Genomic DNA, 27,851 nt, shown 5'->3' with positions numbered 1-27,851 from the left:
CAGCTTGGGCCCCACCAAGAAGCTCTCCCTGCAAGGGCAAACAGCCCCATAAAGAGAACCCATGTGGAAACCAGACACCCCCAGAGCAGGGCACCCCTTTGTCCCCTCAGTGCCACAGCCCAAATATGCCATTTGTGTCCCCCCAGGCACTCCTGTGCCACTTTGCAGGCAAAACCCACACAGCAGAGGGCACAGATACCCTTCCCTAGAGGAACCAGTCCTTTGGGAATGGATCAAGTCCAGGTGGGATCTCTGGAGACAGGGACAGAGAGATCACATGTCCCACATTACTTGCACGCAAATGAAGAAGCATTTTAGCATCCAGTCTGGTAGAAATCAAATTTTGATATCCTTCTATGCCCACTAAATTCTGTTCACAAAGACCAAGAAAAAAAAAAGAAGTAAAAGCCTTAATAAATGCTGGAAGAGCAGGGAGCTCACACCAGCTCCCAGCCCAGCGTAGCTCAGGGATTATCTAGGCAATAGTTTATTTTTCTCTCCAGTATCATTTTCCCAGCTTGATCTCTACTGTCGCAGTATGATGGTTTCACCCCATTAGCCTTGCTTAAAAAAGTGATCCCAGGACTGTGAGTGTTATTGCCCACATAAATCAGGAGGCTTTGAATATGGAGCACCTTTAAATAAACAGCTGATGGAAGTGAAGTTCCGGGATCATTATTAATAGCTTTTCATTTCTGTGTCCGCTGTGCTGTGACATTCTTTCCCAGCAGAAAGCCTCCGCTTCCTATCCCCAGTACATCTGATCCCACGAGTCCTCCAGTCAGGATGAATGACTGTACCTCTGTGTTAATTGCATCGCCCGTTCCACAAACGGAATACTAATATTAACCAGCAAGAGGAGGAGAGCTTGCAGACCAGGAGTGATGGGTCTGGGTCCCTGATCACAGTTTAGAAAGAGACACACCAGTCCCACTGCCTTTTCCAGGGCTGGTCCTTCCTCCTTGCCTCGAGGAAGGGCAAATCTTCCAACACACACCAGAAAATGCTACAACAGGTGACGAGGTCCTGTTCAATTTCTGTCCTGTCTGAAGTGCCTTGTACTGGACAGACACCAATTTTCTCTGCTCTGCCAGCAATATTACACCTCTCACAAGCCCCCTGTAAGAAAGATGATGCCACTCTCCACATTCCAAACAGCTTCAGGATGAGTCCAAAGCAATACACACCCATGGAGAAACAGCCACCACAGAGCAGCCCCAACAGAACTTACAGGTACTGTTCAAAAATCTCACCTGGACAGATCCAGTTCATTTTTCTCCAATAGGACTTCCCCAGGGAGAAATCACTCTCCTCCTCCACCTTCAGCTATCAGGGGCTCTCCTGAGTGCTGCAGGAAGGTGCAGAGCAACAAGGGGCAAACCTAAGGGCAGCAACACCACCCACTTGCCTTTCCCAGGATGTGAGCCTGCGACAGGACTAGACATCTCATCAAGGACCTTGGCTACGTGTTCTGGGAGCCCCTGGCTTGGCTCTCTGCTGCCAGCACTGACACATAGGTGCTCCCAGGTGGAATTCCCAAAATCTTCATGTGCAGGACCCAGGGCTGCCAACCCTGCTGCATCCACAAATGACATCTTCCCCCAGGTCTGTGGAGAGACCAAGTTTCTCCTCAGAAAGTGTGCTCAGGCTGTCTGAGGCACTTTACCCAAAGACAGAACGAAATGATCCTGCTGACAGCCAGCTCCAACAAAATGACCAATGTAAGTGCTGGCAGAAAGGCTCCACAGTGGTCCAAGGTGCCCAGGAAGAGGCTGGCACAGGTGTTACAGCCCTTCTGCTCTTTACTGCAGAGACAAAACCACAGGGTCCTGCTGCCACAGCCCACCCCCATCTCTTCCTCCTGTTCTTGAGTCATGACCTGCCGACAGGTCATGCTGCTCAAAGAGAAATCCCAGGGGAAGCAAACACCCCAAAACAGCCTGTTGCTGTTTGCAGGGACAGACTTTGCAACAGACATTTGCTGTACATAAACTCAAAGGGCTGCAAAGAGCAGCAAACCATGGGAACAGGTGATGGCTTTTGATTTTACTGCTTGCTCTTTTCCCAAATCCAGCTCTCAGCAAGGAGATTTGGGACACAGGCATAAATAACAGAAGGTTCAACTATGAGAGAGCTGAAGTGGAAGCATCAGAAAACTGGAGTGTGGCTGAACAAGGCTGAAAGAGACCACTACACATAGGAAGTACATTCCTTGGAGGACTTTAAGAGGGACAAAAAGTGTTAAATGTGTCTCTTGATTTCAGAGCCCTTTGCTAGCTATGGTCTGAATTGTGATGGACTAGCACAGCATAGATACATCTTTATGACAAGTCTGTGGGTCTCTGGATATGATTCTGCAAGGCAGACACAGCACCAGCCTTCCCTCTGCAAGAAACTCTGACCACTTTGTCAAGTGAAGAAAAAGATTTGATTCCTCCTCCACCACTCCCCCAGTGCTGTATTTGCAGACTGTGAGCCAGCATCCAGCAGCCACACAGGCCTTCAAGCACAGGAAATATAGTGGGTATCACATATGCAAAGCTCAGTGCATCACCAGAAACACTGCCTTCCAACCACCAGACTTCAGCATCCCATTGAAGCATCACCTCTCAGCAGAGGCCAAATGTGCAAATTGCAGTTGAAAGGGAGAACATTTCTGAAAGCTTGAAGCACGTGAACACAGCAGACTGGAACAGAATCTGCAAGTAGCTTCGCTTTAATGTCACTACCAAACCAACAGCACAAAGAAGAAGGGACAGACTGGGAGCCCTGGGAACCACCACTCTGCTCAGCACAACTGATAAAGGGGGATTAATCATTCAGTTCCTCCATCAGGCACAGGGGTTCAGGGCTTTGGTGTAAAACTCCATCAAACAAGACTGGCATCTTCACTTCTGACATTCCTGGATGGACAGAGGACGCAGCGTGAGGTTTTGCACAGGCCTTATTTCACAGTCCAGCCCTTTGCCTCTGACACTCCTGGAAACAGTGAGGCTGTGAGAATCTTCTCAACCAGCACACAGGCTTTGAAGGGTCTTTCCTCATGTATCTGCACAAAGCTGGGACCTTGGGGCCTTGTATGTAGGTTCTAATGTTATTATTATCAAAAGGAATAAAGAGGGACATGGTGAAGTAAGAGGCAGCAAAGCAGCCCAGGCAACAAAGGGAGAAGAAAGAGAGAGATTACAGTAGCAACAGGGAGGACAGAAAAGCAGATGGACAAAGTGCATGGGAAAGAAGAGAGCAAAGGAGATATCCATACACGTGAGCAAGCAGGATTGTGCTGGAACATGTGGGAGTGTGGGCGTGCAGGAGAGGGCACAGACACTCACACAGGCAGCTGCAGCCATTTGCAGCTCCCATCCTCCTGCTCCAGCCCAGGCTGGCACTGCTTCAGCAAGGGATCTCCCTGAGAACGCCCAGGGCACAGGCAGGACTCCCCTGACCAACCCTCTTCATTCAGTACAGCCACTCTGACAGAGAAAGATCCCCACAGCCCAAGACACCGACAGACCCTGGCTCTGAGCACCCCCACTGCCCCCAAAGCAGTTCTGTGCTTCAAGAGGGAGAAGTGGCAGGACACATCTACAGCCACAGCCACTTTCCTGTATGCTTTTCTCCACCTTTGTCACCTTCACACACATTAACCCTTTGCATTCTGCTCTGTCTCTACACTGCAAACCCTTGCTTGCACTCCCTTTGTCCTCTGGGCTGCTTCACTTCTCCTTTCCAGCTCCCTTGCTGACAGACACGTCAGAACCCATTCACACAGCCCCAAATCCCCAGTCCAGAGCCCACCACACCCAATCCATGCTGTCACCTGCACAAGTGCTGAAATCCAAACTGCACATCACCCTCTGTGTGCTGTCACACTGATTCCAGGCCCCCACTGCTCCAGCTGGACACTGGACTGTGTCAGCCAGGACTGCAGCACAGACAAAACGTGTTCCTTCGTGTCCTCCTCTCCAACACACCACCTATCTCAGGCTGCTGGGCTGGCAGCAACCTCAGGCAGAGTTTGGGCATCCAAATCCAAGCAGTATCCAGGCAGGAAGCCATTCTAGCCCCCCATGGCCTCTGAGTTGTTGTCCCTCACTTTCGTCTCCCATCACACCTCACAGCGATGTGACACCAAAACTCACACCTTGAACACACAGTCATGGTGATTCCAAAACAGAAAAGCAAGACACAGCTGCCCTGAGCAGGGCTGATTACAAACCCTTGAGAGGTTCAGGACCAAGCCAGACACAAACCCAGACACATCTAGGCTGTCCCTGGGCCCCCATAGTGGAGGACACCAAGAGCATTCACTCATCAAACAGCTTTCCACATCTTGGTACACAGAGGCACAGACAGACCTCACACACAAAAACATATAAAACATAAAAAATTATCAAAGACTCTAGGCATTGTCTAGAAGAGGACAAAGGAAAAAAAAAAAGCTATTTCTATATATACTTGGGAAGCACTAGATAGCACAGTGATGGACTAGATATAAAAAAGATCAAGATGAGTCTCAGTCCCAGCCTTTGATCACTCACAAGGGAAATGCATGTGCTGCCTTCTGGAAACCAGGACCAGACATTGTGTCCTACCTCTTCCTAAGCCCAGCTGAGCTGCAGTTTAAAGAAAAGGCCTTCCAGCCTGGTGCTTCACAGTCCCTCCCTCTCGTTTCTATTTCACAGCAGCTTTTCACAACCCTGACTGTGCTTACTATAAGCAACACAAGCTCAGCTGCAGGATTTTCTCCTTCTGGGACAGCCTAAGGTTTGGAAAATGCCTCCCTAGAAGCACCAGACTTGACTGGAGCCTGTGGCCAGGAGCTGAAGGGAGATGCTGAGCAGCAGCCCTGAGCAGTCCCAGGTCAGACCCTGTCCTGCCAGCTCCAGCCCTCTGAAGGACTGAGGATAATTTACACCAGCTGGACGAGCAGCTCACCACTGACACACAGTCCTGCTTACCAGGCTTGCTTTCCAGCACTCCGTTGTTACTCCAGCTTCTCCCAACACACGCCATGCCTGGCAGCACCCCATGCCTCTGTCCTGGTCAGCCTGAGTGTGCCTGGGCCAGCAGATCACAGGACAGAGCCCCCTTCTCCTGCTGCCCAGGTCTGACAAGGACTCTTTTCCAAGGCATCTCCCTCAGTATGAGCACTAAAAGGTGTTTAACTGTACTGGGTATGGCTGGGAGGGAGTTAATTAACTTTGCTTGGTGCTGCGTTTTAGGTTTGTGACCAAAAAAAACTGGTAACACACTGATATTTTAGCTACTGCCAAATGGTGTTTGCAGTGTTAAAGCCTTCTCTGCTGCTCACCATGTCCCCATGTAAACAGACTGGGAGTGCACAAGAGTTTGGGAGTGGATTACCCAGATCAACCACAAAGCTACCCTGTCCCTGTCAGCAACAAAAAGGGAGAGGAGAGATCTTGGGGAGGTTTGCCACCCTCAGCTCAGGAACTCCTGGACGTCAGTCTACGCAGAGAAAGCAGTGAGTGTTTGCCTTTGCATCCCTTGTTTTCTCTCTCCTTCCACTTATTAAACCATTTTTATCTCAGCCCACACATTTTCTTGCTTTTACTCTCCATTTCCTTTTCCCATGACCCACTTGGGAATGAGGGAGTGAATAATTGGCTGTGTGGGGCTTAGCTGCTTACCAAGGCTATCCCAGAACAGGCCCAAACACTGCACCAGCACAGGCCACGGTCACAGCCAGAGCAGAGGAGATCACACTGAACCTTCCCAAGGCATCAACCAGAAAGCAGCAGCCGTGGCAGAGTGAGAAGCTGCCATTCTCTTTGCACAATGCTTTGAGCCTCTCATTCCTGTGACGAGAGCTCACATCTCCAGTTCTGGAGCAGCCAAGCACCACCCCACTTCCCATCTAATCCACTGAAATACATTAGCACTCTAGGTGCAAAACCAATTAAAGCCTCAACTGATGGTTCCAACACCCTTCCCGGCCAGACACAAGTCTCCCATTACACAAAAACAAATGGCTTTTTCAGAGAAAAATCCATAAATGCTCACCTGGTGGCTACTCCAGCTGGGGAGGGCTCAGTGCCTGCACTCACTCCTTACGCCCATTGCTTTGTGGTACCAAGGACAGGAGGAGCAGCATCACCTGTCAGCACAACAGTCAGTCCTCTAGGCAGGACTTCAGAGTACCAGCTCAAAACCTCTGTCTGCCTTCACTAACCCACTGCCAGCTCCTGGGCAAGGCCATCTTCATCTGCAGGGTCGCCACAGCCACTGGCCACTCATGCCATGGGGACTCACAGGGGCAGCCCCAGTCCCTTGCACACCTGGGGCTTGTCCCCTGCCCTGGGCTTGTCCCCTGCCCTGGGGCTTGTCCCCTGCCCACACACCCAGCTGGCCAAGGCGCTGGCATCAGCCCGTGCCACACCTGCCACCGAGGCTGCTCCTGCCTGGCGTGGAGCTGGGCCAGAGCAAACCCACCCAAGGCTTCACCTCAGAGATGAACCCGGGCAGCGAAGCAGAAGAGACGGATTTGGGAAAGCAGAGCCGCTGCCCAGTGGAGGAGCCCAGCTCCCAGCTCACCTCTGCAGCACCTCTCGGATTAATTGGTTAATTGGCACGGCGGAGGAAGGATGGCACAGGAGCGGAGGAAGGATGGCTGGCTCCCTCTGCCGGCACCGGCCCGAGGAGGAGCCCCCTGCCCGTGCCATCCATCCCCGGCCCCAGCAGCAGCCGGAGCCCGGCCCGGACCCCCAGCACACCCAGGGCACACCCAGGGTGCCCTGCCTCGGGACAGCATCCCTGCAGCCGGAGTTACTTTGGGGAAAATGCCGTGCCACTGGGAAACAGCCCGGGAGGGCTGCAGCCAACGGGCGTTCAGCTGACTTTTAAAAGTTTAAGCAGGGATGTAATTTCTTAAGGACTCTGCTGATGCTCAGCTATTCCTACCTGCCATCAAAAGGTTTAGCTGTATTTCATAAGTGGGAAGGCAGCCAAGCTCAGAAAGCTGGTGAAGTCCAGCTCTCCAAGCAACCCCCTCCCTCCTCACCTGTCTGTCCTCGACCTTCCAGACTCCAGTGGCAGGGAAAACAATTCTCTCTCCCACACAGGCACAACGCTGTCACATATCAACAGCCACGTACCTAGTTGGGGCCATAACAATAGCAAAGAAAGCACATTTTCACACAGCTAGGAACACTGAATAGTGAAAATACAGAAGGATTCAAGGGTAGCTCTGCAGTTTGCTAGTGCTGGGGGAGGAACAAAGCAGTGTCCTGCCCCAGGTTAACAAGATGATTTGCTCACTGTTAGTATGTGCACAATTCAAACTGAATCTGTCTAGAGAGGGTGATGGGGACAGGAGGAGGTGCTCGGAGCTTAGGAGCCACTTTTAATGACAAGGATTATTGGAGAAACAGCATTTTGGGGATTTGGGATTCCGGGAAGAAGCTGCAGTAGGAGCAGAGGGAGATAATCCCAGTGTGACAGACAGAGACACGAGGAAGCAGGACTGGAGAAGGGAGTGCAGCATCCCCAGGCACACACAGAAGTTACTGTCTGGCTCAAGGGAACATCCATTCCAGAGCAGGAGGCTGCCAGAGCAAGGGCCTGGCCCACAGCTTCCAGCTCTCTTCCCTCCTGGGATGGCCAGACCATGGTTTCTGTGGACCAGCCAAACCTTTATCTGTCCTCGCTGACTGGCCAACAGTGGGGCAGAGGCTCCATGTGCCCCACAGGGGAGATGATCAGGCTCCTGGCCTGTGACCTGTGAGCAAACAGCCACCCAGGGGCACCGAGGGGGCAGACCCAGGCCAGGCCAAGGGGACACAGCCCAGGTTCCCAGATCCAACACCTCTCAGTGGGTGTGGGGCCCTTCCTGGGCTGGTGTCTGCCTGCACACAGCTCACCAGAGCACAGGGAAGGGCAGCAGTGCTCAAGAAGGAGCCCAGAGACAGACGGGTGTCACCTGCAGAGGCTGTGCCGAGTCCCCAGGGGCTGCTGGGCACAGCTCTGGGGATGAAGCTGCCCCAAGCTGCGGCTGCAGCACCCAGGAGGGGCTGATTGCTGCACAGAACTGGACAGCTCATCTGCGGGGATGAGCTCCCTCCTGCCAGGCCAGTATTGTGACCACATCTCACCCTCCTGCTCTGACTCCTTTGCCATCACAACCTCAGGGAAATGCCAGCTTACCAAAGCGGTGCTCAGCTCCTGTGCTTGCTCCCACAGCTGCTGTTTCCAAACGTCTCACTCACAGCTTCGGTCTGCAGGGTGAACACCACTGCCTGTACCCACACTCACACATGGGCTCCTGCCAAAAGGCAGTCAGAGCTTTCAAGGCTCCATCTATTGCCCAAGATGTTTCTATGGCGACTACCTTCACATCCCATCATTGGCTGTGGAAAGCTTCTGGCCATCAGCAGCTTCAGGTGAGGTGAGGGCCTCAGGCTTCAAGTCACCTGCAGTTGTTAATGCCACTGGCTGCAGCCAGTTGGGAAGAGTTTAACAAAACCCCAGTGAAGAGGCAGTGGTGAGCACAGCGGTGTCAGAGAGGAGTGAGCCCAGGTCTCCTTCCCCTCGGTGCTCTCTTGAGTACTGCAGCAGGGAGGAGCAACAGAGAGGGGCAGGGGGTGTCTGCAAAAGGGCATTGGATGAACAATTCTGCTTTCATGATTCCCTGAAGGATTTCCCAATCAGCAAAGCTCACAGAGCTGCCACAAGCAAAGCACAGGAGCACTTCAGCCCATGCAGTGACCAGCCCTGGCACACCAGAGCTCTGCCAGAGCTCCCAGCTCTGCTCCTGCAGGGCACCTCACTAAATGCTCCTACAGGGCAGCCACAAATCCGTGGGTGCCTCTGAGAAGCACCAAGCCCAGCATCACCTCCATCCCAGCCACAGCTTCCATCATGAGGCAGGCAGGGCCAAATTCAGCACACGTGACAGCAGTGACAGTGTGAGACAAGCAAGGTGGCTCTGTCTGGGGAGCAGACCCTGCCCATAACAGTGTGACAGCAGTGCTAACAGGCACTGAGCCCAGAGGAGTGAGCTAAGGAGAGTGAGCTAAGGAGAGTGATCTCTTGTGATCTCTCCCACAGGAGATCCAAAATCAGGAAGTGCAGCACTGAGTAGAGTCAAAACTGAATGAGTTCTGTTGGGTTTTTTTTCTCCAGGCTCATGGATGGCACTGCCAGAGCAAGGCAGTGAGTAAAAGCAGGACAGCAGAACACGCCACAGCAGGCAGAGAGGAGGCAAGTGCAGATTTCCCAGACAAAAACAGGAGGGCAGGACTGGGAAAACACAGAAGTGCTGCCTTTCCTGCAATGAGTACTGCAACCTTGCTTTGTGTTTAGTGAGCCATCCTGAGATGGGGCACCCAGCAGGAAGGAGACACTTTCTGAAAAGCACCTTGATTTTCAGCTGGTAGGTGTAGCAGCAGTGAGTGATCCAGTCAAGCCCTTGGGATGGAGCAGATGGATCAGCTCTGGGCTGGAGCACAGATGGACCAGCTCTGGGCTGGCTGCCTCTCCTATGCCCAAGGGCACAACTACACCTGCTTTCAAGAAGAAAAATGCAGGGGCCTCAGCTTAGCAAGGTCTGTCCCTCACCTTTTAGGCAGAGATGCCTTCTAGGAGGTCTGGGGAGAGCCACCCCTGTCTGACACTGGTGTGTGCCCTCTCCACCACCGAGGCTGGGTCAGCAGTGTGGAAGCAGCTGAGACAGCACTTGGAAACCTGTGTGAACACAAAAGCCATGCCCAGCCACCGAGGCACAGGCACCCCCAAACAACCCACGGGCTGTGAACAGTCCCTGCTTGTGCTCCCACCTCCCAGCAGAGTCCTGTACCCCCGTGTGCTGTACTTGCACCAGGAAACATCAATAGCTAAGGGAGCTCTGGGGCTGCTCTGGGCCCCACACCCAGCTGCCAGCCACCACTTGCTCAGGCCCACAGCCCCTCAGAAGAAGGTGCTGCAATGCTGTCAAAGAGCTGACACATCCATTTGCAAGAGGATCTGAGGAACAGCATCACCAAGAAGACCCACAGCTAGACCTAGACCCTCTGAACGCATCCCAGCCAGCCCCGTGGGTAACAAAAGGCAGACACTGCTGGAGAAAAGATCCACTTTTGCTACCCAGACATTGTCCTGCAGAACCAGCACAAAAATGCCAGCCAACAACCATTCCCCAACAGGATAAAACAGAACTCCCTTCTTCCTGCCATAGCACAAAGGACAGTAAAAAGAAAGAAAAATGCAAAAGATACAGAGCCAGGCTAAAGTAAGGTCTGGACTAGTCTCTGAAAGCAGAGTTGTTGCAAAGGATAAAATTGAAAATTACCGTAATGTGCTGTATTCCTTTTACGGACTTTGCAAATAATAGAAAGTGATGACTAAATGAAAAAGAAACTGTGAACTAACTGGGAGGATGGGTCTCTGCAGTGGCTGCCAGCAGGAACAGAGAGCCCCGTGCCTGAGCCCTCCACAGCTCTCCAGAGCAGAAACTCACCCACACACTGGACACAACTGCAGAGACAGATGTCCCACAGAGCTGAGCAGGCAGTGGACACCCAGCTCATGTTGGGTGAACAGCTGAGTCCAAGCCCAACCCCATACTCCAAGTCTGCAGCAATTTGCTGTCAAAATCCAGCCACAAAGACTTGGCTTTTCTGCTGGGGTAGAGCGGGGACTTCACAAACAACACAGCTCACAGGGACACGCAGGCACGAGCCCTGAGGATGCTGCAGAAGCCAAGCCGAAGGACAGAGCTCTGTGCCCTCACCTGCAGCCCAGGGCAGCACACACCTGAGAGCAAGGTGACACAGGGGACCCTGCTCCCCGAGAGCAAAGAGCACAGGGCTGCTGAGGCACCAGCAGGACATTCCCAGAGCAACAGACAGCCTGAGGCTAAGCTGGTGACATCCCTCCCCATTGGGCACCCCTTCCACAAAGAAACACCATGGCGTAAGCTGGTGGTAAGACAAAAGAGATCCTGAGACCAGCAGGAGCTGCACACCGTGTCCACCTACAACCTCGGGCGAGCAATCTGGTTGGGATTCACACCCACCTCATCTTTACATGTAATTTTTCAAGAAAGCAGATCACTCAAAATGGCCTGTGCCTCGGGATATGCATGGACTTATCTGCAGAGAAGTGTCATTGCTTGTAAACCCAAACACAGTTGCATAACCACATGGTTAAAAGATAACAACACAAATTCATACATGGCTGTATCCTTATGCACGAATACTCTTCAGCGACATGATGTCAGAAGAACCCAAGAGTCACCACACCATTTCTTTTTCAAACTGTTTTCTTTTACTTTTAAAATGTGGGCTTTTAAAATATAAAAAACCCTAATTATTTGAAAAAATAAGTAATTGCACTTTAAAGGAATAACAGCAGATTAAATGCCACCTGAAGTCCAGTCTTGTTTCAAAGCTTTCAGAAACAATCTAATCCTTCTAATGAAATAAAGTCTCTGGGTTGAAAAAGGGGCTTCAAATAAACAAACATTCCCTCTGCAACATTTCCAGCCAAATTTTACTGCTATGGGATAGTGATTATGAGCACAAAAGTAAAATTTGCTACAAAAAAAGCCTTGCTAGTTCGATATTATTTTTAATGTGCAAAAAAAGAACCCCAAAAGCTGACCAGACAATATAAACAACAAATGGTAAATTGTGACCCTTTCCTCATAATCCTTACACACAAGAAAGAACTATGACTTTTTCAAACATGACATTGCATTTAAGTAATGAAAATATATTTTTTTGTGATGGAGCTAAGAAGAATAGGATTTTAACTGTTATTTTTAACCCAAAGACAACCTTTTCTTTCCTTTTTTTTTTTTTCTGGAGGCCTGCTAGCTTCTTTTGAAAAAGAGTTTTAAAACTGACCTTGTTCCAGTAGCCACTTCTCTGTCATAGGTATGAAATCACCATATCATATTATAAAGTGTCAATGCACCAAAAAGCAAAGGGCATATTTTTTTTTTCAGAAGGAACAAAACTGGCTTTTTTACCTATGAAACATCACATACTTTTTCTTTCATAAGCCCACCAATTTCAGCGCTGTATTATTCGGCAACCGGCATTTCATACAGAGACCAAACCTCACTTGATCTGACCCTCACCTCACTGGAGCAGAGACGTGCGTGAGACAAAAGTGAGCACAGAATCTGGGCCACCTTATTTAGATTTCAGCGGGCTCTACCCTGTGCTACTCTCAGGGTACTGTCAACATTTCAGGGAATTCATCAATGAGCAGCAGAACCACCTTTTGGCCTTGAACACAAACAAACACAGCACCAGAACAGAGAAACCGTTTCAGACTTAAAGCCAGAGAAACAATTTATTTTCAGCATTTAAAAACTGATGTACCAGGACAATGATCTCCAACCCTGATAATTGTTTGCTGCAAATACTCATTACCCAGTGCTCTTGAAAGAAGTGGAGAGCATTCATCAGCCTCACAGGGAAAGCCTGGCAAAGCCGAGGTTCTGAGCTGGGCATGCAATCTGTGAGTGCAGAGACTGCAGGCTTCAGCCATGCTCTGTGCATTGGGCACTCTGAAGAGACAGAAACAGGTCCCAGAGAAGCAGTCGTGAGCTGAGATTTCCTCAGCGGTATGCAAGACTGTGTTGCAACACACGGCATTCTAACAGCACAGGTACCAAGCCAGGAGCAGGGAGAGAGAGGCACATTCCCCATTTATTTCCTCAGGCCATGCAAACAAGCTCTGGAGAACCAGAGCTCTGCGGAGCCACCCACCCATCCTTCGTAGCCCTCCCAGGTCCAAAGGCTCCCCTGAGGTGCAGTGCACTGTCTTACGAAGTTATGTCTGAACTCCCGAGCCTGCCCCTCCTCGCTGCTGCCTACACCATCACCCCAAAACCGGTCTCGTTCATGCACAGAACCAGGCTAGACGAGAAGACAGGGCAGATGTCCCCAGACTGTGCAGGAGGTTAAAACTGTCAGAAACCAACGAAAAATGAAGAGGCATCAACTGCATCCCTGCACACCCAGACGCACGGGCAGTGCCCGCAGGAGCCCAGGTGCCACAGGGTGGGATGCCCGGGAGAGGCACCTGGGTGGCAGCGCCGGGCCGGGGCACGCCGGGGAGCAGCTGCGGCTGCAGATCGCGCTCCCAGAAGGCCTGGGCACAGCCAGTTGGGAACCACATTTTAAATGAGCAAAGTGCTAGTTTTAGAACAGTTATTTTTAGTTTGTTGTTAGGAAAAAAAAAAAAAAAATGTGGCTCCGTGAAGAGAGATGTTACCCGGCCGGCTCTAAGGGCTCCCTCTGGGCTCCTCGGGCACAGCAGCCACACATCCACAGGCGCCCACAGCAAATTCCGTGCGGAATGGGCACGGAATGGGTACGAAGGCTCCGGTCTCAGCGAGAGAAACGGGCAGATGGATCTCGGGTAGGAAGGAGCCCGAAGAGGATGTTTTAAGATACCACCGGTGAAAAAAGGAGCTGCAGCTCTTCAAGCACCGGACTGTTTTAATTGGGGGGTGCGCTCGGACCCGCCGCTGGCGCGGCCGCGCCGGAGGCATCAAACCTCCGGCTTCGCCCGCCGACACCAAGGAGACCGGGGCACCCCGGGGCACCCCGGGGCACCTCGGGGCGCGGGACTGCCCTGCCCGAGGCGGCGGCGACCCCGGGGCCGGGCCGAGCCCTCGCTCACCCGCGGGGAGCGCCCGCCGCAGCCCCGCCGAGCGGCGGCAAAGTTTGCGGCGCGGCGAGGGACGGAGAAGTTGGGCTCGCCCGGCGCCCCCGAGCCCCGCCCGCGCCGGCTCTTACCTGGGGCGGCGGCCGCGGCGGCTCCCCCGGGCCGGGCGCTCGGCCTCCCGCGGCATCCTGCGCGGCACCAGCGGAGCGGAGCGCAGCCCCCGCAGCCGGGCGCGGAGCGGAGCGCAGCCTCGGCAGCCGGGAGCGGAGCGGAGCGGAGCGGAGCGGAACCCCTGCGTCCCGGCACGGAGCGGATCGCAGCCCGGGCAGGCGGGCACGGAGCGGAGCGCAGCCCCTGCGCCCCGGCACGGAGCGGATGGCAGCCCCGGCAGCAGCGCGGAGCCCCGAGCGGCGGCGGCGGCGAGCGGAGCCGGTGCCGGCACCGGGCGGGCAGGGCGCGAGGCGGGGCGCGGGCGGCGGGAGCGCGGCGGGGGCTGCATGTGCGGCGAGAGCCGCCTTCCTCCCCCTCGCTCCCTGCCTGCCTCCCCTCCTTCCCCGCCAGCCCAGCCCAGCCCTGCCCGGCCCAGCCCAGCCTCTGCTGGAGACTCTGAGAATGCAGCGCCGGGTCCGCACCCCGGGCTGGCCCCGGGGCCTCCCCAGGGACCCGCCCCAGGGCCCCCGCCCGGCCCCGGGGTGCGGCCCCGGCGGGGCGGGGAGGCTCTGCCCGCAGCCCGGGTCCGCTCCCCACCCCCGGTACCCCCGCGTGGTCTCCGCCGCCCCAGGGGCTTGCCGGCCGCCCCGGGGGCGGGAGCAGGGCGCAGACAGGGGCAGGGGCAGACCTGGCCACCCCCAGGCCAGGGCCAACCCTCCTGTGCCCGGTGCTGAGATCCAGCTCAGTGCGTGGAGCACAGCACTGAGCCGGGGTGCCAGGGCATCAGCCAGGTCAGGGACAGAGACCCCAGCCCATGCTTCCGCTGCCTTTGAATGGTGCCAAGCATTGATGGCCCAGTGGCAGGAGCTGTGTCAGGGGCTCTGGGCATCTCTGGGGCTGTCAGACCCCCTCCTGCTGTGCACCAGGTGCCCATGGCTGTTGGCATCCTCAGCACCCACCTCTGCCTTCTCCAGAGTCTTGCCCAAAGCATAGTGGGCACTGTCCTGGCCCAGCAGCATTTTAAAGGTGCAGGGGCAGAAGTGGCAGCACAGGTTGTTGCCTGCAGTAGAGTCACGCACCAGCAGCAGGATGCTGGGTGTACAGAGCACTCTGGACCAGTGAAGATGGAAGCAGAGAAGAAGCTCAAGGCTGGTGAGACTGCAGTACTGTATTAGGGGATGGATAAATATGCTCTTGCAAGTCAGGTTTTAGTCACAGCTCAGGCAAATGGACTCCAGTGGGACATTTCCCATTCTCCACTGCCCAGACACGCACATCTTACCTGGAGAAAATAATCCCCTGTGTCCACGGCGTTCTCTGCTGTTTGGCCCTGAAAAGAGCACAAGAGAACACCAGAGGAGGGAATGATGTGTTGCTCCATTTGTACAGCACCTTGTGTACAAGACAAACAAATCCTCTGCTTGGCCAATTTAGTCAAGAAACAGTAGTAACCCAGTAGCAGGTTATCCACAAACTCTGTGGATCGGGTGCTTCCTGCTCAGACAGGTGCCCTGAAGATGAGGGAGAGGTGGGTGGAAAGCAAAAGAGAGGTTTATAAGCACAGCATGGATCCAGGAGGAGTGGCTCTTCCTTTCCAGGACAAAAAGATGAGCAGGATGCAGACCCAGCAGCAGGCTCTGGCAGCTTTATTTCCCACCTTTGCACAAGGCTTCCCACCATCCTACTGCTGCATGACTCCCACCCTCAAAGGCCAGGGGGGCCCTGAAGACATCCCAGGAAATGCTCCATATCAGCCTCTTCAGACACAGAAGCATCTAGAAATATCCTCAATCCCAGTGTGAGGCTGAGAGACCTGCCAGCTGCAAGCACTGCTGCCAAAGTGGATCCCACTTGAGCCTGAGGCTCTTGTAGGGAAAGGAGCAAAGCCTGGAGCACAGCTGCTGCACTGCTAACACAGTCTGCAAACAGAGACCGTGTGCTCAGTGCCAATCTAGCCCTGGGACACCTGCAAGGCTCTTGTGCCAGCTAGGACACTGGCACTGGGAACACCCAGATCCTTTCCCTGGGACAGCCAGGAGGTCACCTCGCACAGTGCAGGTGGAGTTGAGCCCACCTGCCTGGAAGCATCCAATAAGCTGGTGGGATACTGGGAGGAGATGGTCCCAGCACTTGTCTGTAGTCGTGATGCCCTTTTCCAGCCTGTTTTTGCTAAGACCCCCTTGTTCTGAAGACACAGAAGATTTGTCTCTCCTCCCACTGCCCCCTCCCCTGTGGCACAGCAGCTCCATTCCTGATGTGGTTGAAGAAGTCCCTGCTTACTGCATGTGGGTTGGACTAGCTGACCTTTAAAGGTCCCTTCCAACCCAAACCATCCCATGACTCCATGAATCCGTGCCCTCCTGCTGCTGCCGTGCAGGTGCTGGTGAGGCCAGGCAGCCTGTCCCAGCCAGCCCTGGAGAGCACCACAACAAGGCACTTTGTGACAGTCCTTCCCTGGCACCCAAAATCAGTGGTGCTTCAGGGTGTGCCCAGGTCACAAGGCCAGCAGCCACACGGGGAAGGAGAGCTGGAGGGTGCAAAGCAGGAGAGCTAAGGACCACCCGTGACATGCTTACCCTGTGGCTCCCCATGAACACTGAATGCAGCCTCCACAGCTGTGTCCCAGCCCCTCTGAGAGGCTGACATGTCACCTTCATGTCATGTCTTGTATGTGCAGTGACAGAAGGATGGACAGGTCATCCTTTGACTTTGCTGCCATCCCCTTTATCTCCATGAGAATTTGGTCCTCATCTGGCTTCTCTTTTCCTCTTATTCTCATCACTGCTTTACCCCAGTGTTTAAATAGCTCTTTTGTATTTTTTTTAGCTTTGCTCTTCCTGCAGCACTGTTCCCTTACTCTGTTATACTCTCCCCATCTCATTGAGCTCCAGGCCCCTTGCTTTGTTCTCTCCCTATCTCTCCCTTTCTTTCTGCTGGTGCCTTGTTCCTTTTCTTGTTGTGATTTGTCTTCTCTGCTCTGTCCCTTTCACTCTTCTATTCTCCTTATCTCTTTTTGCTTCTTCCTCTTCCTTTTCCCAGTCTTTGCACTTCCCCCCTTCCTCTCTGTGCCTTTGTCTGTAAGGAGTTGAAAGTTAAAAGCTTTTCCAACTTGATCCTGAGCAGCTTTCCCTGGTGCTTTCATCTCCACAACACATTTGTAAAACTGCTCAGACTGAAGAGCCATGACATGAACAACTGAAGAAATATCAGAAAGAAACAGGACTCCCAACATGGAATGGAAATCTTCCTTTCCCAAAAAAATCTCTGTTTCACTAGCACTGAGATTTTTCTCTCCACAGCTCCTTAAAACACAACATAAAACCCATTTACCACAATCTAAAACCCATTTACCAAGATTTCATTTTCCTGGCCTCATCCTCCTTCCTGGAGACTTCCTGGGTTTCTGTAGGGGGTAGACACAGGGGTGCCTGAGAACTCCCCATCATCTGCCAAAAAGTAGCTGTGACCAATCTGTTCTCCCTTCCCCATCTCTAACAGATCCTGCCAGGTGTGTCAGGGCTGTATCACAAACTGCTGCCCAGAAGAAGTGCTGGTCACACCAGGAAAGGTGCTCTGGCTCTTGTCCAACCCTGCTCCTACTCTTCCTTCATGCAAAGATGGCAGAGACCTGGCAAACTCTCCAGCTGATGTGTCACCAGCTGCCAAAAGGAGTTCTTTCTTAGCTCCTTCTCGTGTTCTGTGCAAGGTCCAACATTGTTTGTTTTGGGTCTAGCAGCTGCAGACCACTTCAGGGAAATTCAGGGAACTGATGTTTTCAAGCCCCTTTGCTTGGTGCTCCTGTGCAGCCTGTGCTCTGCAGGGCTCCTGTGTGAGCTCAGGAGTGTGGTCAGTCTTTCCTGTGACCAGTGGCAGGAACTCCAGAGTTACCAGCACAGATCCGTGCTGTGTCACATGGAGCAAGCCCAAGTGCTGTCTGCTTATTTGGAAATTTGTTGCTGAGAAGCCCATGAATCTTGGCTATTCTCACAACTCTGTGAGAGATTAATCTTGCTAAATCCTCCTACTCCTTCCCTATTGGAGAAACAGATTCAGCGCAGGACAAGCTTTGTGACTCACCTCTCTGTTGGCAGAGCCATCTCCCATTAATCTAACTCCCTGTCTAATGTCCACATTTGGCAGGCAGGCAATCCATCTCCAGTCCAGCTCTGTCCAGGATCCAGCTCCCCTGTCACTCAGAGCTTTCCTACACTGGGTGCCCTGCAGGGCTTCTCCCTGGCAGGACAAGGGCAGCCTGCAGCCCACTGCCCGGAATGACAGCAGGGGACAGAATTTGGGAAGGATTGCACTTGTTAGGCAAAGAGATCCCTGGCTGCAGTGCCTGCTGGGCTCAGCACCTGTCCTGCAGAGCTGTGTTCATTCCCTCACCACACCCCACCTCATCTCAGCAGAACAACAGAGATGCACACAGCTCAGTCCCAGCAGCCTCGCTCTTCCTGGGGGCAGGATTCAGTCTGCTGAATCCAAAATTCACCCTGCAAGGAGCTGAGCACTGTGTGTCAGGACTGGCAGAGAGGACTTTGCTCACAGAGCTGCAGCTCAGGGTGCCATGAAGGAGCAAGTCCCCCTGACACACTCCCTGCAAAGGGTCCCTGGGAGGTCACATTTGCTCCCATTGTGCTTTTTTGCCAGCTGCTTGTCCTTGTCTCAGGGACACTGCCTGTCTCTGGAGGGCTGCAGTGTGGGATGCCCTGTTACCTGCCCAGATTGCCTCCTGCCTTTACCTGGGTGCTGCTCTGGTTTAGGATGGACCTCACAGGCAGGCTGTACCACATGGCTTTCTCCATAGCCCAAGACTGTGGGAGAGGTTCTGCAGCCCTTAAAAGGTCCAGCACCATGATTCCTGCTGGAGATAGGGGCATGAGCTGAAGGCAGCAGTTCTGTGCTCACAAAAGTCCTGCAGAACTGGGGACAGTGTAACACAAGACAGAGTGTGTCCACACAAAGATGGAGGTGACAAAACATGACTGGGAGGGACACAGCCCCAGCACTGCCCTGTTTGCTGGGCACACCTGAGCCAAATGCCCCAAACTCTTGCCCAGAGTCATTTCTCACCTCACCCTACTCAGCCAGCCAAACAACCCTGCCTTGCTGAGGTTCTTCTGTGCTGCTGTGGGTCTTTTTTCTGGGAACATTCCCACTGCCCCACAGATTCAGGCACTGCCTGTCACCACAGCCTGGCAGCTCCCCCCATCTTTATTCTCTCCGAGTACTGTGTCATTTGCAGACTCCACGGTGTCAGCCTTGTGATTAGATTCCAATGCCTTTATGAATAATTTGTTGCGCAATTATAAAGCAAATATTTAATTGAACTTTATGTAAAATTGCTTCTGCCTCTGAGCACTGAACCCCAGTTTTGGGAGAGGGCTCTGCATGACCCCGTTGGGCTCTGGGTGCCCTGTGATGAGGCAAGCAGAAAAGTGCCAGCCCCCCTCCCAGCAGCCCGTGCCTGCTTGCAACCAGCTGGCCCTGGTGCCTCAGCTGAGCCTGTCAGGGGACCACCAGGGGATGGCTGCATGCTGGCCCCAGAGACTGCTGCAGACGCAGCAGCTGCAGGATTGTGGCCAGCCCCCCTTCCCTCGGGAACAGGCAGGAGACGTGTCTCCCTCAGCTGCAGCATTCCCACAGTGCCACCAGTGCAGTGCTCTGCACAAAGGATGGCACTGTGAAAAATGTCTTTGTGACAAGTGGATGGCAGTCAGGCTTCAGCACAAAGATGAGGACAGGTGCAAAGACCCTGGATTTTCTTCTTTCCAGTCCTTTCCCTTCCAGGACAAGACCGGAGTATGCGGTTGGAAGCCTGCACTTCAGCTGACTCTTCAAGGGAAGGTATTCCTCATTGGCCATGTCTCAAGAGCATGGGGCACCAGTCTGAATTGATAACAGGAGCTTTGGAGCCAGGGTGCCCATCTCAGCACCTGCAAGGGCCTGTGGTCTGTGCAGGAACACTCAGAACCAGACATCACCCACAGGCTCAGCTGGAAGTGGCTGATCAGGAAAGGTCTGGACACACCTCGGATTGGCCATGGCATCGCCTCTGCACAGGAAAACATCTGTATCAGCAGAACCAACAGAACTGGACGAAATCCTAATTTACCATGGTCTGTAAAAGAGGCTGAAGTGCCTATTTCCAGTGAGGCGAATTTGAAATTGAAAGAGGAAAACGAGTGCATTGAAGAGATCAGAAGCTCCTTTCCAAGCCTGTATCTGGTGCAGGTAATTGCTAACTGACCTGGAGGGGCTCTTGAAATCGACCTAATGCAGCAGATTCTGCTGCTCAGAGTGGCTCCAGGGCTGGGGACAGCATGTGCTGGCACTGTCCCTGCAGTGCGCTGGCACGGGAGCACAGGCTGGGCAGTGGGGGGCACAGCATGGGACAGGGAAGGCCTAAGGCTCCCCCCACAAGTACCTCAGTCTGGCCTGAGCATGTCCAGCTGGAAGGGCCTGGTCAGCTGCTGGAGCTGGACACTTGTCCTTGCACAGGGCAGGGCTGTTTGCAGTGATGGGGGACCCAAGGCTTGGAGCCTGGAGCCTTGGGAGGTTGGAGCAGGAGCAGCTGTGCTGGCACACTGGGAAAGAAGGGATGGATGGGGGGTCTGGTCAGAACTTGGCAGCTCAGGAACTGGGTCTGGACAACCAGGTGGGAGCTGGAGCTCCTGGGAGGCTGCAGTATGCAACATGCCCTGCTGACATGGGTGTGTGGTTATTGCTTTCTCCGCACAAACCAGTGAAGAATGTCAGTCCCCTGTGGGAGCCTGGGGTTATTCCCTTCCCCAGCAGCACTCTCTTGCCTCTCATCCCAGCTTGGGCAGCCCTTTTACTCAGCTCTTGCTTTTATGCCTCGAGATGAAGCAGCACAGCTTACCCTTTGGCTCGCAGCCACACGTCCCCTGCTGACAGCACACCCCAGGACCAGGCCCATTAGCTTTTGCCCCTGGCAGCTTCCCTTGCTTCCCAGCCCTTGTTCCTTTCCACTCACAGGCGTTAAAGGCTCCTTTCAAGATACACCTTTCTGCTTCCTCTGCAATCCAGACATTTCTTTAATAAATCACATCTGTACTGGCTCTGTGATGTCTATTTGGCTTTGAGCTGTCATCTCCACTGCTTGTTGTGCCCAGCGTGAAATGCTGCCACTCTGCCTATAACAACTGGAGGTTGGGGCAGTTATTTGTAGCAGTCATCCAACATTTGCTTTACTGGTCCAGGCCCAGACTAAAGGAAGCCCAATGACAAGTGCATGGCTCTGCTAATGGGCAGGCAGATGAATTGCCCCTGCTGTGGGATGTGTTCACAAAGTGCCCTCCCTTCAGTGGCACAGGGACTTGTTCCAAGTTGTTTGCTCCCAAGACTTACATCTAGATGCACAGATAACTGAAGCTATGCCCTAGATATGCAATATAAAAAAAAAAAACAGGGCAAAGAAAATGAGGAAAGGCAGAGGTTGGGGCCATCAAGTCTGGGTTGCATCCAAGGATCCCAGCTAGATGGAAAGCTTAGGACCAGGGCTGACTGGCAGGAGGACCATGATACAGCCTCCCTTTGTCCTTCTCTCCCCAGTCCATGCAAATGCAGGCACACAGACTCTGTCTCACACACACTCTTCTGTAGCCCCGAGGTCAGCCAAAGGCAGAGAAAAATGAGGTTCAAAGCAATTGCAATCTTCCTGTGATAATTACAGAACTGTGGTGCAGTGAAAGTCACAGTCTGGCTGCAGAAAGCAGCTGGAGAGGCTGTAAGCTGGAAACCAGTTGTTTATTTCTGTTACTAGGATGGTCTTTGGACTCACACCCCAGAAAGGAAGAGTGATGTGAGCACTACTGGAGCCCTGAGTGCAGCACTGGGAAGGGTTTGCAGTCTGGGCTGGGAAGATCACCACGGTGTGGCTGGGAAGGACCAGCAGAGCCCTCCTGAACCCAAGGGCATTGATTCAGTGCCTGCCTCTAGGAGGTGCTGCATCAGCCCCAGCTTGTCTTTCATCACACCCTGTCCCCTCTGACTCCAATCCTGCTCAGCCACCACCACTGTTAAATTAACTGGCAATATAGGTGCACATGCAGTCAGTTCCCTGGCTTCCTTCATCCCGGGGCAGCCCCACTGCACTGAATTTAAAGTTACACTTTCCTTGTGCCATTTATTGTCCTGCTGTTGTGACTAGCAGGCTTCTGTGAGTATCTGACAGGGTTCTACAGCTTTTCCAAAGTGCATCTGCAGGAATCTGAACCTGCCAAAGATATGCTGTAAGTGCATCGTGTGGGGCTCCTATGCTCACTCAATTACCAGGATCCAAAGAATGATCCCAACTTTCTAAAAATATTTGTATTTCCAAACTGTGTACTTGTGCCTGCCCTACTACATTTCAAACAGTCCATTACAGATATTTTTAGAATAGATTCAAACACAGTCCATCATGTCCCTTGAGCACATAATTAAGTAGTCACCTGTTTAGCTGTTGTATTCCTGCCTTTCCTTTTTCCAGGCATACCATCCTACCAACCCACCTTGGAATTGTTATTTTCCTGAAGTTAGCTGTGGCACGCTCATGGAATGGCACCTCTTGGCTGTTTTCACCACTTCAGAGTGTAAAGGCTATGAGATGCTCTTACTGGCCCCAAATCCTCCAGAGCCATGGCTATGGCTGCAGCTTTTATGAATATACATTCTGAATCACATTTTCACAGGCTTTTACAAGGATATGGCTTAGGGCCATGTTTGTTGTAACTTTGAGTTTTCTGGGAAATACTCCTGCTTTCTGTAGCTGCTGCATATCCACTGCCAGTGATGATTTTTCCTCTGCAGTGGGTGTTCCTCTGGGTGGGCAGAGAAGCCTTCTTGCCCAGCAGACTTGTTCTGTTGCAGCTTCTGGCTCTTGTACATATGCTGGTCTTTCCTGGTGTGCTATTGCCATATGCAGAATTTCACAGATTAGTCTGTGTTCAGAATTCTCACAGATCCTCAGCTCCAAGGTTTTACTGCAGGTCTTTAATTCTGTCACATATTGATCGACTGTTTCTGCTTGCTTGAAAAGGATTGGAAATGTTAAAATGATTCATTGTTTTGTGGGATACACAGTCGCATTTTGTTATGTTTCTCTTACACGTTCCTTTCCTCCTCCCACCAGCAGCACAGAGACCAGGGCTTTCACGTTAGTGCTTCTTTCATCTGCACTAATTGCTAAGTGGATCTCAAACTGCCTGACAGTTTCCGTTCTCTACTGCATCCCAGCAGGGAAGGATTTAATGCTGGACCCTGTGATACGCTTGTTAGTTCTTCCAAGAGCTCCTGGAAACCACGAAAGTTCATATTTAAATTTTGTCAGAGCCACCTTGCAGAGAGAAGTGTATGTATGAGGAACGATTGCCTTCATTGGGGCTGAACCAGCGCTGATAAAAGTGACTTAGCCCTGAAGAGCGAATCTCAGGGAGTTAAAAATAATTTCCTGGAGTATCTTCCTGTGGCCCCAGTTCTGAGAATTAGCAAAGAGCTTGGCATTCTGAAAGCCCAGCCCAGAGCCCATCAGTGGCAGCACACCCCTGGCTGTGGGGGGATTCTGTGCCCAGACCCTGTGTGGGTCAGGCAGGGTGTGAGCTGTGCCCAGCACAGCTGAGGGAGCCACCCCTCCTTCCTCCCCCTGCACCTGCAGACCACAGGTGACCCTCGAGGCACCCCCAGCAGGGCACGACTGCCCCTTGCCCTCCTGTCTGGGCTGCAGGGCTGCCAGTACACATCCAGGTTTGGCAGGGAGCCCTCCTGGCATGGGCTGGGAGGGGAGGTCAGCCCCTGGCACACACGGGGATCCTGGTGCTGGGAGCTGCCCTCCTGGCAGAGCAGAAGCCTGCAAGGGCAGCTGGGTGAAAATGAGCCCTTTGCTCCTGTGGTGCCCTGGGATTCCTCACTCCAGGCTGCCAGGAGCTGGATGGCTGTGCCCAAGCAGGGCCATGCCATGTCCAGAATATGGCTCCTTAGGGAATCCTTGGAATTGCCTTTGGAGAAACAGCAGCAGCCTGCACCGTGGCTCTGGGGCAGGGATGAGGAGCAGGCTCCACTTGCCATTTCCTTTTCTTAAACTTCAAATGTGCCATCAGACGTAAATTATTCACTTGTAATCCCTGGAGCTGGCAGCAGCTCAGAGAGGATCCAGCTCAGGTGATAAGAAGGAGGAAAGAAAAAAGAGGAACCCATTAAATTTAAAAACCTCTGAGAGTCACAAAATGTAGAAATATATTCAGGACAGGAGCCAGGCCAGGATAGGGAAGCTGAGGGTCTGGCACTCACAGCTCTCTGAGCAGTGGGGTGCCATGAAAGACAGGGCTTGGTGGTTCTGAGTGCTCTGCTCTGTTACCCCTTCTAACTCCTCATCCTGCTTTGTCCTGTGTCTGGGTGAAGATGGAAGGAGAAAAGAGCAGGAAACACGTGCAGAACCCTGCTGGAGTGTCCAGCCCAGACTGAGAGCAGAGTCCTGCTCTCTAAGGATGCATTTGGGGGATGCCCTCTCCCTCTCCACAGCCAGACCCCTGGATCAGTCTCCTGAAGGTGTTGAGGATCCCCAAAGTCAAGGTGTGGGAGCAGCTGTGTCACAGCACCAGCAACACTCAGCAGCACTGTCCCCAGGGACATGGCCAAGATGCCCAGAGCTGCCTTGGCTCCTGCAGCATACTTGGAAAGCTTGTTTACTTGGTCCTGATGCAGTTACCATGTTAACTGAAAGCAGAGAGCAGCCCCTGGCAAGGCAGGGGCTGCAGAGAGCTGGAATGAAAAACATTTAAAGTGTTTCGCTTCACCAGCCTGGCTGCCCCTTTGCCCACCAGCTTTGGTCTGCTCCTGCAGCAAGAGCTCCATCACCTCTGAAGCAAACTGCATCCATCAGGGAGAAACACTCCCAGCTCCCAGGCCTGGGGGAGGATTCAGAGAGGACTGGCCCTCACAGCACTTGAGAGAACTGGTGGTTTTAGAGTCTCAAGGATCTTGTGCATCCTCTTGTCACTCGCTGCACACCAGCTCTCCATCCTCTGTGCTCTGGGCTCAGACCAGGACCCAGATCCAGACCCAGACTGAGCTTTGTGTCTGCAGCCTTTTGCAGCACAGCCCAAGCTGCCTGAGCTGGCTCAAATATCAGCACGCCCTGTCAGCTCCACCCGTGTAACTGAGGTGAGAAAAGGGGCTGCAGGGGCTGCAGGGGCTGCAGGGGCTGAGCCAGCCTGGCCTGGAGGAGGCAGCCTGAGACCCTGCAAGCAGATCAGCTGCCCCTTCTGCCTCAGCTGCTGGCACCTGCAGGGAGCCTGGATCCCTCCTCAGAAGAGCAGCCAGATGGGAAAGGTCTGTGTGAGTCTGATAACAGCAGTGCTTGGCTTCCCTCCCTGGCAGCTCTGCACGGGGCACACGAGTGCCTGTGTCTGGCACTGCAGGAAACAGAGGGGCCATGTGCCCCGAGGCCAGGCTGGCATCTCTGCCCTTTAGAGCCCCCAGCACAGCTTCTGCTGCTGGAACATCCCCAGGGAGGGCAGGTGAGTGCTCACCCCCATGGTGAAGGGCAGTGGGAGGTGCATCCCCTCGGTGTGCTCAGACACTTGGCAGAGGCTGAGCCCCAGTGCTGGGGCTCAGAGTGCAAAGCCAGCACCTCTTCTCTAGCAGGGCTCAAGGCATTCATCCCTGCCCCAAAACTCACTGAAGGTCATGGAGTTGCTGGCTCTGGACCACCCAGGGCAGGACAGGAGCTAAAGGCCAGGCAGCTGCTTTCTTGCACATGGATGGCAGCAGAGAAGCTGTGGATGTGAGGGGTAAAGCCAGGTGACAGAAAAGAACAAGGCAGTGCTTGTGGCAGGAGTGCTGAAATCCACTATCGTTCTACGCTCTAAACTTATTTTTAAAATTCTCTTTTCTCTGCAGATGGTGCAAACAAACTGCCAAGTGATCTGCCCCCACTTTTCTGCACAGCAAGCAAGAAGACATCACTGCATCTAACAGGTGGAAGTGGGCACCTTCACCAGCAGGCACCAGCCCCAATTCATTCACCCTGCACCAGAGGCTTCTCAGCAAGCCAAGCAGCTCTACCCTGCTCTACCCTGCTTCACCCATGGAAAGAACACAGCACCAGAGCAAGGCCAGGGTGCTGAGCAGGCTGGGGGAAGGTAGGAAAGGATGGAGGATGCTTTCTGTGGGTGGAAGGGAGAGGAAGGTGTGGGTAAAGTCTCCACATTCCCTGGGACCATGGAAACCACTGGCAACAGGGCAAACATCAGGGTCACTTCTAGTTCAGCAAAAGTTCATGTATGCTTCTGCATCACAGCTCGCTGCCTCAGTGCTGGAAATTCTTGGAATTTGGGTGGAGGATGGATGTGATGGCAATGATAAAACCTGGGCTTTTCAACCCATTTTCACACTCGGGGCCTGTGAAGTGGGCTTGACCTGTTAGGTAGGTGAAGAGATCACAATGATGGTGCCAGGAGAGGAGGCAGAAATCAAGGCAGAGAGTGATGTCTGTGATCAGTCACATAACAACCAAAACAGAAAATAAAGCCCAACACACAACACTTGGCTTTTGCTCCTGCAAATCTGTCTGCACCCTTGTTATCAGCAAATCCAGAATCAGCCTCCAAATCACCCCTGCACGTGGGGAAGGAGGTGACAGGGATCAGCAAGGCATTGTAAAATTGGTTCTATTTTTACATGCACAGAAGGAACAAGGACTGCCCATCACCTCTGTTTCCCCCTGACAGCAGGACTGGCACTGCAGGGCCAGCAGTGCCCAAACCCTTGGTTTATACTGTCCTTGGCTGCAGAGGCAGTACCGGCCTTTCCTGGGCATCCTGGCACTTCAGGGCTGTGAATATCCCAGGACATTCTGGAACCACTGGCTCCTGCTTGCTGGAGCCTCCCCACCTCTTCCTGGCTTTTCCAGCATTTCTGAGCAACGAGGCTGCAGCTCCTGGCCTGACTCCACAGCCATGGCCGTGCTCAGCTCCGGCTCTGCAGCACCGTGGAGGGCAGAACGTCAGTGCCCTTCCCCGAGGGTGGCTGCAGGGTCACCCCTGCACCAGCCAGGCTGATGTCCCTGCCCAGGGCTGGTGCCTCGGTGCTGCAGCAGCCCCGTGCTGACCTCCAGACCCCAGCAGAGCTGTGAGGAGCAGCTCCCCACAGACACTGCTCCCCATGGGCCCCACTCTTCCCCAGTTCTCTGTGCCTGCAGAGATCCCAGCACCCCAATCCCTGCAGCCCGTCCTGCCCTGTGCTCGCTGTGCTCTCAGGAACAAAGCCTCTCCCGAGCGGGCTGGGCTGCCTTGCCTGCAACTAAATATTCAGATGCACTGTGCACTGGCCCTTTGATCAGCAATTTATCTCTCCATGCCACAAGTTTCCTGGAGCCTGGCGTTTCCGCCCCGTGCTCAGCCCAGGTCCCAGGAGCCCCAGAGACAGGTGTGAGGAATTAGCTACAGGGACTCATGCTCTGACAGGAACCAGCACCACAAGCAGGGGACAGAGTGTAATGTTTATTACATTTGAAGCAAAGCAAACATGTGGCCTACTTATGTATCTAGAAAGAATTAATTGGGGAGCTCCACAAAGCAGCAGATTATAAATTAGAATAATTTTCACCAACTTCAGCCCATTCATCTTGTTTCACACCAGGCCTGTCAGCTCAGGCTGACGTGGCTGAGTGCAGCCCCAGGCCCAGCTGCTGTCTGCTGGCACGGGAGGCTCTCAGCAGCCAGCCCCATGGGCACAGCCTGCCAAAACCCATGGCAAGCACGTGGGCTGGAGCCAAGGCACTCACCTTTAATGGAAACGAGCTCAGAGCCTCAAGAATGGCTCCAGAGGTGCTGAGTGCCAGCAGCTGCTGTCTGCAGGGGTGCCCAGAGTGCTCTGCTGCAGGGACAGCAGAGATGCTGGGCACCCACCGTGTGCTCCTCCACCCCTTCACGTGCTGGCAGCCTGCAGGAGCTGAGGTCTGGCAGGGCTGTGCACACACCTCCTTACACACCCCACCCTGGTTACAGTTCCAGGGTAGGAATCAGGCTCTCCTGATGGGACAGAATGGACAACCT

The 27,851-nt window shown here is 53.4% G+C and overlaps 1 protein-coding gene across 1 annotated transcript in view; it reads right to left on the bottom strand.

Annotated features, from left to right (window-relative positions):
• Window positions 1-14,214, bottom strand: part of CDH22 (cadherin 22) — a 76,097-nt gene extending 61,883 nt beyond the window's left edge. The window contains exon 1 of the mRNA XM_064391051.1: window positions 13,776-14,214. The gene's annotated coding sequence lies outside the window, so the exon portion shown is untranslated. The remainder of the gene's footprint in view (window positions 1-13,775) is intronic.
• Between the last annotated feature and the right edge of the window lie 13,637 nt (window positions 14,215-27,851).

Source organism: Passer domesticus, chromosome 16 (genome assembly GCF_036417665.1).
Source record: "Passer domesticus isolate bPasDom1 chromosome 16, bPasDom1.hap1, whole genome shotgun sequence".
Lineage (NCBI taxonomy): Eukaryota > Metazoa > Chordata > Aves > Passeriformes > Passeridae > Passer > Passer domesticus.
The sequence above is the reverse complement of the archived record's forward strand: the minus strand, read 5'-3'. Positions and strand labels throughout refer to the sequence as shown.